Source organism: Monodon monoceros, unplaced genomic scaffold (genome assembly GCF_005190385.1).
Source record: "Monodon monoceros isolate NGI ecotype Baffin Bay Population unplaced genomic scaffold, NGI_Narwhal_1 Super_Scaffold_13, whole genome shotgun sequence".
Taxonomy (NCBI): domain Eukaryota; kingdom Metazoa; phylum Chordata; class Mammalia; order Artiodactyla; family Monodontidae; genus Monodon; species Monodon monoceros.
The window spans coordinates 54,015,538-54,024,753 of record NW_021703769.1 but is presented as its reverse complement, the minus strand read 5'-3'; the positions used below and the strand labels follow the sequence as shown (position 1 = coordinate 54,024,753).

At 40.7% G+C, this 9,216-nt stretch overlaps 1 protein-coding gene across 6 annotated transcripts in view; it reads right to left on the bottom strand.

Moving 5' to 3' along the window:
- RBFOX1 (RNA binding fox-1 homolog 1) overlaps nucleotides 1–9,216 on the bottom strand; it is a 1,498,136-nt gene that overhangs the window by 841,130 nt on the left and 647,790 nt on the right. The gene's annotated exons all lie outside the window — the stretch shown is intronic.

The window sequence follows — 9,216 nt, the reverse complement described above, 5'->3', positions numbered from 1 at the left end:
AAAATAGATAGCTAGTGGGAAGCAGCTGCATGGCACAGGGAGATCAGCTCAGTGCTTTGCAATCACCTAGAGGGGTGGGATAAGGAGGGTGGGAGGGAGGGAGATGCAAAAGGGAGGGGATATGGGGATAGAAGTATGCATATAGTTGATTCACTTTGTTATACAGCAGAAACTAACACAACACTGTAAAGCAATTATATTCCAATAAAGATGTTAAAAAAAAATCACATACACACAAGTGTGGACACACACACACACTCACACACACAAATGAGTTCACAGTCATACATTTCCTCCATGGTCAGTCTTCTCATAAGACTGAAATGAAGCACATCTGGGGAATAATTTGATAAGAACGGACTTCCTTTTCTGAAAGAGTTTATCTCTCATGCCCTACCTAGGCAGATCCAGAAGAACATCTACACTGTTTCAAAAACATCTTTATTTGGCTCATTCTGACTTTTTTTTTATTCCAAAACCATCTTACTCTGAGTCTAAATCTTAGCCCAGACTTAATTTTGATCATCAATGGGATTGTAGCAGTTTCAATCCATGTAGGATGCAAAAGTAACAGCCTTTGTTGTCAGATTCACTGCCCAGCTAAATAACTAAGGAAGAAATTCCACTAGCTCCCTCACGATATCATTTCCCACATTGTCTATTCCTGGCTATGTCTAGTTTTCTATCATAATTTCTTAGGTATCAGTCCTGTGGGATTTAAGAAATTTATATTTTTCACAAACGCTGGACTGCTTGTCATTAATCATTGTATTCAACAGAACTTGTTTTGTTTTGGTTTGGTTTCAAACACAACATCGATTCAAACTAGCTTAAGCAAAAAAGAGATACCTTGGATCATAGGAGTGAAAAATCCAAGGATAACTCAGGATTTTGGCGGAGTGAGTTTCAGGGGCTTGGCAATCAGTCTTTAGTGCTACTGGGCTTTCTATAGCATTGGCCACACTCTCAGGGAAGCACAGAAAGTGCCAACAATTCCAGTCTCAACGTGCTCAGTTACCAACGGTTTCGACAAATGTTCTGAGATTGAGTTTTCTTGTCTGGATTTGGGTCACGTGCTCATCTCCTGGCCAATCCCTATGGTTCGGAGATAGAGCTTTGCCAATTGGCCAGGATTAGATTACATACCCAATTCTAGAGCTGGGCAAGGAGTTGGTCCCCTGTAAGCATGGGGAGCGGGGATGCGAGATGTGGTTCTCTAAGGAAAACAGAGGCATATAACCAGAGGGAGAAGACATGGATGCTGGAAAAGGTGAAAACAAGTTACTCTGTAAAAAGTCGCTACAAACAGAATTGATCCACCCCACCAAGTCAATAACCAAAATCCTCATGAGGACCACTGTGAATTCCAGTTGTGAATTCTGCTGAAACCCCAGAAGGACATTCAAAAGAGGCTCTAGAGCTATGCTGTCCAAGATGATAGCTACTAGCCATGTGTGGCTATTTAAATTTTAACTAATCAAAATTAGGTAAACTTTAAAATTTAGTTCCTCGGTAGCAGCAGCATGAGTTCAAATGCTCAGCAGTTGCATGTGGTTAGTGGGTATCTTATCGGACATCAAAGATGCAGAACATCTCCATCATCGCAGAAAGTTCTACTGGATTCGAATATTTTCTTCCCTCCACTCCCAAAATAAAAACAAACAAAAAAACCAAGAAGGACATTTGACTGGGCTAGCAAGTACCAAGTGACCTTTGAAAGGTCCCAGAGGCTGCAGAGACTGTAACAGTTACAGTGAAAAAACAAACAAACAAATGCTTAAGTGGAAAAAGTTATGCTCTTCTCTGAACATTAAAAAAACAAAACAAATTAAAAAGGAAGAATTCTTTCTTTTCTCCATTAGAAAGAGACAAAGAGCATATATAAAAGCAAAGACAATGAAGGGATAACTGAATCAAATGTTAGTTGTACTGAAAGGCTCCTGTTTTTGCCCCCATCTGAAATTTTGCAATAATGATAGTTACATATAGACTTCCGACAGGTAGCACTTGCTCTATATTTTATCTCCAGTGGTTGATGGAATAAATTTAGTTGTGTGCAGAGTTGGGTTGAGGTATATGTGATGTTTGCAACAAAATCCAAACTCTTGGCGTGTTGGATCCTGATTGCTCTGGTCTCTGCTTGTCCCTCCAACATTCAGCCCCTCCTCCCCACTTGCACCACAGGCTTAATTCACAGCTTCAATGTCTTTTTACTTGCTGTTCTATCAGCTGAGAACATGCTTCCTAAATTCCTTTCTCAAGCTCTAGATCTCTGTTTAAACTTCATATCATTGGGAAACATTCCTGATCACCTTAGCCAGCATCTCCATCACGATATCCTAGCCATTTATCCATAATACTTACAATCTCTGTTTTGTTTACTTTTTTTGTTCCTGCTGTATCCAAGTAGAAAGTTAAGTTCCATGGAGCAGGGACCAAGTCTGTCTTACTCCCCGTGGTTGCCCAGAGCTGAGTGGATGGACATTCAGTGAATATTTCTGGGATGAATGAATGAGTGAACGGACAGAGAAGGAGAGTCAGAGTGAAGACTGGGATTGTGCTCAGCAAGCTGGCCTGCCTTTCCTCTCGGTAACAGAACTGAGAAACAGACCCCCAGGTGTTGCCTGATGCTATCACCATTAGGAAGTAGAGGACTCAGAGAAAGTATTTTAGGTTTTTCCTCCAGGATGGGCCATTTCTAAAAGCGCTGTGCTTGATCACAGGTGCACAGCCAGGACCAAAGGAGGTGAACTCGAATGTTCTTCTGTCTTGCTTAATTTGTTCTCTAGCTCCTGTTATAAAAATAAGATGAAGAATTAAGAGGCTTAACTGGGAGATTTTAGGGCATCCAGAGCTTAAGTTGACTAGGGAACTTCCCCTCTCTAGATGTGAAGGCTGGGAGGCAGGACAAATGCAGATACTGTAGATCACGTTATGAGAGATTCCTAAGGCCTATCACCCTTCATGGCATCCAGACAGTGTTACCATCCTGCTACCTCATTCTCCTGGTGGCCACTGTAAAGAAACTTACTGAATCATCTTTGTTCAGATCTCACTATTATTTGGAACCACAGGATCTGTGCAAACACTTAGTTCAGGTTCTTGAGCTTAGCAGGCACTCAAATACACGAATTAAATACATACATTTCAGAAGATCTTTGAAAACTGTAGCCAAAGAAAATTTTCCACGCTCACACGTTTTGGTGTACACATATCTAAACATTTACTATTTGTTTGCAATCTGTCAGGTGTTTTTGGAATGATAAAGGTACTATCAGGCTAACATGGACAAACATTCCAATAAAAAAGGAGATTCTAAAACAGATCTTTGATGGGAAGCAAATCAGAAAGTGAAATTTATGATTGGTGAGACACTAGAAAAGAAAATGGCTGTCGATGACTCTTGGTTAACTACAGTTCATTTACCAAGAACGTTACTCCAAGCTAAGCTCATTTCCTCTGCTGCTGGAATGCTAAATCAGGCTATAGGAGAGGTCAGAAATCCCGTATCTGCCCTTGTGTTCGTGAAACCCCCAGGAATAAGAGAGAAGTGTGGGCCCACATGAAGATACTGTTTGCTGGCTAAATGGCTGTGCCAAAGAGTGTTGATTAAGTGGACTGACCTCCACCAGCAGGTGAGTGCTGGTGATGAGCTGTAGGTCTCCACCCCTGACCCCATCCAGATCAAATGGTTTTACCAGTGACTTTGCTTCTCACTAACAAGAGTCAACTGTGATAAACCATCTATTGATCAATTCATTTCTTCAGCTAATAGTTATCGAACACTTTCCAAGTGACACACATTGAGCTGAGGGTCTTAGGTTAACAAAGATAAATGGGACCACTTCTGCCCTAAAGCAGCTCAGTTTAGGGGTGAAGAAGAAAGTGATCTGACATTTCTATAAGTCCTCAGAATACAGTCCTAGTCTATTTTAGGGCCTTGATAAATACCTGGAGATTGAACATGGCACAGTCCGTCTGACATCTTTCTACTGCACATCCGTGCACACTAAAGAACTTCCTTTCCTCTCCTCCTCCACCTTCGTTTACAGAACTCCTTCTTATCCTTTAGCTGCCAGCTTAGATGCCATCTTTTTCAGAAAATCATTTTTTGGACTCACCCACAGCCATCCCTGGCAAGGAGGTGCACCCATCTCTATATTTCTTTGGCAGCTATGACCCTGGTAACACTTGATTTTATTTTGCAACGACTTCTTTACTTTCCTGTCTCTCTGACTAGTCCATATGCCCCTTGGGGTCAGGGTCTGTGTTTCACTCATTTTTTATCTCTAGAATTCAACCTACTATGTGGCCAATCACAGAGACCCAAAACATATCATTTAATATCAGGTTTAACGGTGTTCTGGCACCGAGACTGAATGTTGATGACTTTTACAGTTTCTTCTAAGATTTTTTGAGGGCAATTCAATATGGTGGCCTAGAATTTCAAAAAAAAAAAAAAAAAGATTGTTAGAGCACAGTTTGTAAAGAGCCCATACTGGTAAGTCATGAACTAATCCAAAAATCCAAACCTTTCCTTTTTGTTCTTATGGGCAAGTGACTTGTAATTCCATTGTCTGTGGCATTATGTTCAATTAAGTACTGTTTACCAACACTTAGCTTCTAACTGTGTTAGTAAGGCTTGCTAAACATTTGTGATACAAACCCCAATATTAACATGTTGCCAGTTCACTGAGGACTAAAGTTCAGTATTTCTACTAGAAGTCAGAATTCTACACAACAGTAAAAGTATAATCCATCACTCACTACTAGGTTCTTTGTAAATTGGTCTTTTAGCATGACCTTACCTAATTCTAACTAAAACCCTATGCAATTTTTATTTACTGTTACCCACATTTTACAGAGGAGAAAACGGAAGTACCAGAAGGCTAAGTTAGTTTTCCAAGGTAAGTTGGCTAGTAGGAGATAGAGCCGGATCTGGACTTCAACCTCCAAAGCCTTCCTTAGCTTCTACACTAAGTTGCATCTTAGCATTTGTCAAGTTGCAGAGCCTGAGGGGAGAATGAGATGGGTGGAGTGAGTGGGCTGTGGTTGGAAAAAAAAAGTCAGAGATGCATGACCTTCAGTCCAGAGGTAGGGGTTATGTGAGATGGGCGAAGAGAAGAAAGTATCCACTTATAAGGAGAGATGTAACTGCTCTGAGTGATTCGCATATGGATAGTATAACAGTAGGGGGAAAAAAAGAGAAGAAAACAATTACTTTAAGAATACATCCAGGGCTTCCCTGGTGGCGCAGTGGTTGAGAGGCCGCCTGCCGATGCAGGGGACACGGGTTCGTGCCCCGGTCCGGGAAGATCCCACATGCCACGGAGCAGCTGGGCCCGTGAGCCACGGCCGCTGGGCCTGCGCGCCCGGAGCCTGTGCTCCGCACGGGAGAGGCCACAGCAGTGAGAGGCCCGCGTACCACAAAAAAAAAAAAAGAAGAAGAAGAATACATTCTAAAACTACACACAGTTTAGCATGAGATGCAAATGCTAAATCAAAGCCTACTACAGAATATTTTCTTAAGCATATATACATGATCTTTTCAGACAAAAATGTCTTAACGAAATATTCCAGGGTCAGTTCTCTGAATCACTTAGCTCTTGAGACTGATTATAGATTACTTTTTTCCCAATTACCTGGGCATCAAATTAATTGCTCTTTTGCCTCCTTTACTTCTAAAATAAAGTGCAGATCCACCATTTATGATCTGATGAAAGTCATCATGATGCATATATTTTTAAGATATCGTCAGACGTGCTTGTGCTGATTTTTAATAATAGCTCCCAACTAATCAATAGATAATTTAATTCAAAAATGTGAAGCTGTAAACTTTAATGCTCTGTTTGGTATTTTCGTATTAACTGGAAAGATGGCAAGTCAACTTTTAGGCCGAGAGCTAGGAAGACATATCCATTAATATCAGATCTTGAAGGGTGCTGTGGTTTAAGGCGGCTTTGCTCCCAAGGACCAGCTCTAGTGGGCTTGGTCTCCAGTGGGAATCTTTGATCCTCCTCCATGCAAGTGACTAAGGTCATCTCTTTGTCACGTGTCAAGGCTGCGACTTGCTCTAAACACCCCCCTTCCAATAATTTTTTATAACCTAAACACAAACTCTGCAGAGAAAGAGAGGGCTTTGATCTACTCCAATGCATGATCTTATCTTGTTTTACCCCAATCAATCAATAAGGCTATGGCTATAGTAGTCCAGCGTAGAACTGTCTTGAATGCTAAGCTGTCCAGGAAACTAACCATTCCTTCTAAAACCCTTTACTATGGCGTTTGCACATACCACGTAGTTCAGGATGACTGTTGTTATCATTTTTTTTTAAGGATTTGTTTTAAATATATGCATTTCCTTGGTATCAAAATATCACAGGTTACAACATCAAGAGTCAAAAGATAGGTAATTTGTCAACGTCTTCCATTTGGCTTAAAAAGGAAAGATTAAAACCATCCTGAAGGCAAAAACTATGGAGACAGTAAGAAGGTCACTGGTTGCCAAGGGGTGAGGGGTGGGGGAGGGAGGGAGAGATGAATAGGCAGAACTCAGGATTTTGAGGGCAGTGAAAACACCCCATAATGCTACTTATGGATACGTGCCATTACAGATTTATGCTAACCCACAGAATGTACAACACCAAGAATGAACCCTAATGTAAACTATGGACTTTGAGTGATTATGATATCATTTGGGGTTCCTCAGTTGTAACAAATGCATCACTCTGGTGGGGATGTTGATAATGGTGGAGGCTGTGCACGTGTGGGAACAGAGTACGTAAGGGAAATCTCTGTACTGTGCTCGTAATTTTACTGTGAACCTAAAACTGCGCATGTAGCTTAAAATGCAAAACATGAACCTAAAAGAAGTGAAGTCTTAAAAAAAACCCTCCTGATTTTTCTTCCACCTTTATATATAACAGAAAAGTGGGGACAAATATTAGCAGGGTGCTAATGCTATCTTCTAGCTCCGAAGACAACTGCCATTTAAAGATGTTTACAATTAGGATTTTGCTTAAAGACATGAAGTGTTCATTATGGGTGATTTAGAGAATAAAGACCCAACAAGTCAAAGAAATCAGCATATCGTTTACTGTAGGTGCATATCTTTTTCTAAATAAAACAAACTCCTACTACCCTTTTTTAAAAATTTTAATGAAAAGAATATCACACTGACTTTGGACCCCCTCTTCAGCCCTTTAGCAATATGCTGTGTGCCTTTTTCTGTACCAGTGACAATTCTTCGACTCTATCACATTAAGGGACTTGAAGGCTACCCATTTCAAAACCTCCACAAGGCCTGATATAAACTGCCTACTCAACTAATATTTTAGACGATGAACAAATACATGAACGGGAATTCCAGTGTAGGCTTATTCCATGTTTGATTCAATCAACCCCTGTTATAGGCCACTGGGTAATTTTCAGGTTTTTGCTATAAGAAACAACCTTGTAATGAACAGCCTCACTGCCAAAGATTTGTACATATTCCTGATTATTTCCTTAGCATGAATTTAGTCAAGGAAAGGGAATGTGCATGTTGAGTCTATTAAAGGCTATTATCAAGGCTGAAATTTAAGAAAAGATAAAGTGAAAATAGATGACGGATCTGTATAAAACCCTGCGTGTAAAAGAAGAGGCCCTGACACAGAGATACTGGGACTCAGACCCCAAGAATGGAAATGACAGTCAAGTGGGCAGAAGCTGAAGGCAAAACGTGTGCACACAATGTGCAGGCTTGCACGCGCGCACACACGCACACACGCAAACACACACGGGGCACCGACATACCTTAAAATGAATTCGGCTGTGTAGAGAATTAACCGGCAAGACAGAAGTAGGTAATATGAAACTACTGATTCTCCTACACTTAACTTTCCTTCCAGGAGAATCTAATCACTCTCCTTTTCATAACAGAAAACTTAACCACCAAGAAAGAGAAGACCTATTCTCATGACAATTTGAGCAACTCATCGTCCAGAAGGATATAAGTTAAAGATCAATTTTCTAGTCAAAAAAACACAGGTTCTTGCTCTTTCTGAACTTTTCCCCTTCCCTCCCTGAGCACTCATCACCTTCCAGTGCATAAAGTTTATTAGGAAAAGGTTTCTTATCTCATTAGGGTAAAGCATGTTATCTGGAATTTTTCTTATTTCTAAGATGATGTCACCTTTTGCCCCTACCACAAGTTTTAAAATGCCTGGGAAGGGTAAGCTGGGACGAAGTGAGGGAGTGGCATGGACATAGATACACTACCAAATGTAAAATAGATAGCTAGTGGGAAGCAGCCGCATAGCACAGGGAGATCAGCTCGGTGCTTTGTGGCCACCTAAAGGGGTAGAGGGGTGGGATAGGGAGGGTGGGAGGGAGACGCAAGAGGGAGGAGATATGGGGATATATGTATATGTATAGCTGATTCACTTTGTTATAAAGCAGAAACTAACACACCATTGTAAAGCAATTATACTCCAAAAAAGATGTTAAAACACACACACACACACAAACACACACACACACACAATATAAATAAATAAAATAAAATGCCTGTAGTCAGACTTCCTGACAACTGACGTAGACTTTTATGTAGAATTTCTTTCCTTTCAATTAAAAATGATTAGACGGATGGTGTGTCTGGCTACTGATGCATTTTAGGGTCAAGAACGTTTTGTAGTTGCTTGGTTGGTATGGCTTGGGGATATTTCGGAACATGGTTGTAGGCTGTTTTGAATGATATTTAAATTGCCCTAATATATTCCAGGCTGGACTCCCATGTCAATTAATCAGTGCCAAGGCTCAGCCTAACATTTTGCTACAAACTGGGTTCAATTGTAATTTGTCAACTCTAGCACCCGTTGCTATGACAAATAGCTTCGGTCTGGTTAATCTTTTGAACATAATAGCATTCTGCTACTTTGATAAATCTATTATGTTGTGGTTTACATATGCTTTGAGGAAAATTTTTATTGGGACATTTTACACTAAATTATCTCTAGTTACACTAACAAAGCAAGCAGAAGGGCTGATGCTGGTGGTGGCTTCCCAGGTCTCAATAATGCCAAGTTGTCTTGATCACAAATTTCTCAGGGGCTGGTGAAGAGCGTCGGTTTTAGAGTCAAACCACGCAGTTAGGGAGTTTGGGATGGGCATGTACACAATGCTATACTTAAAATGGATAACCAACAAGGACCTACTGTACAGCACAGGGAACTCTGC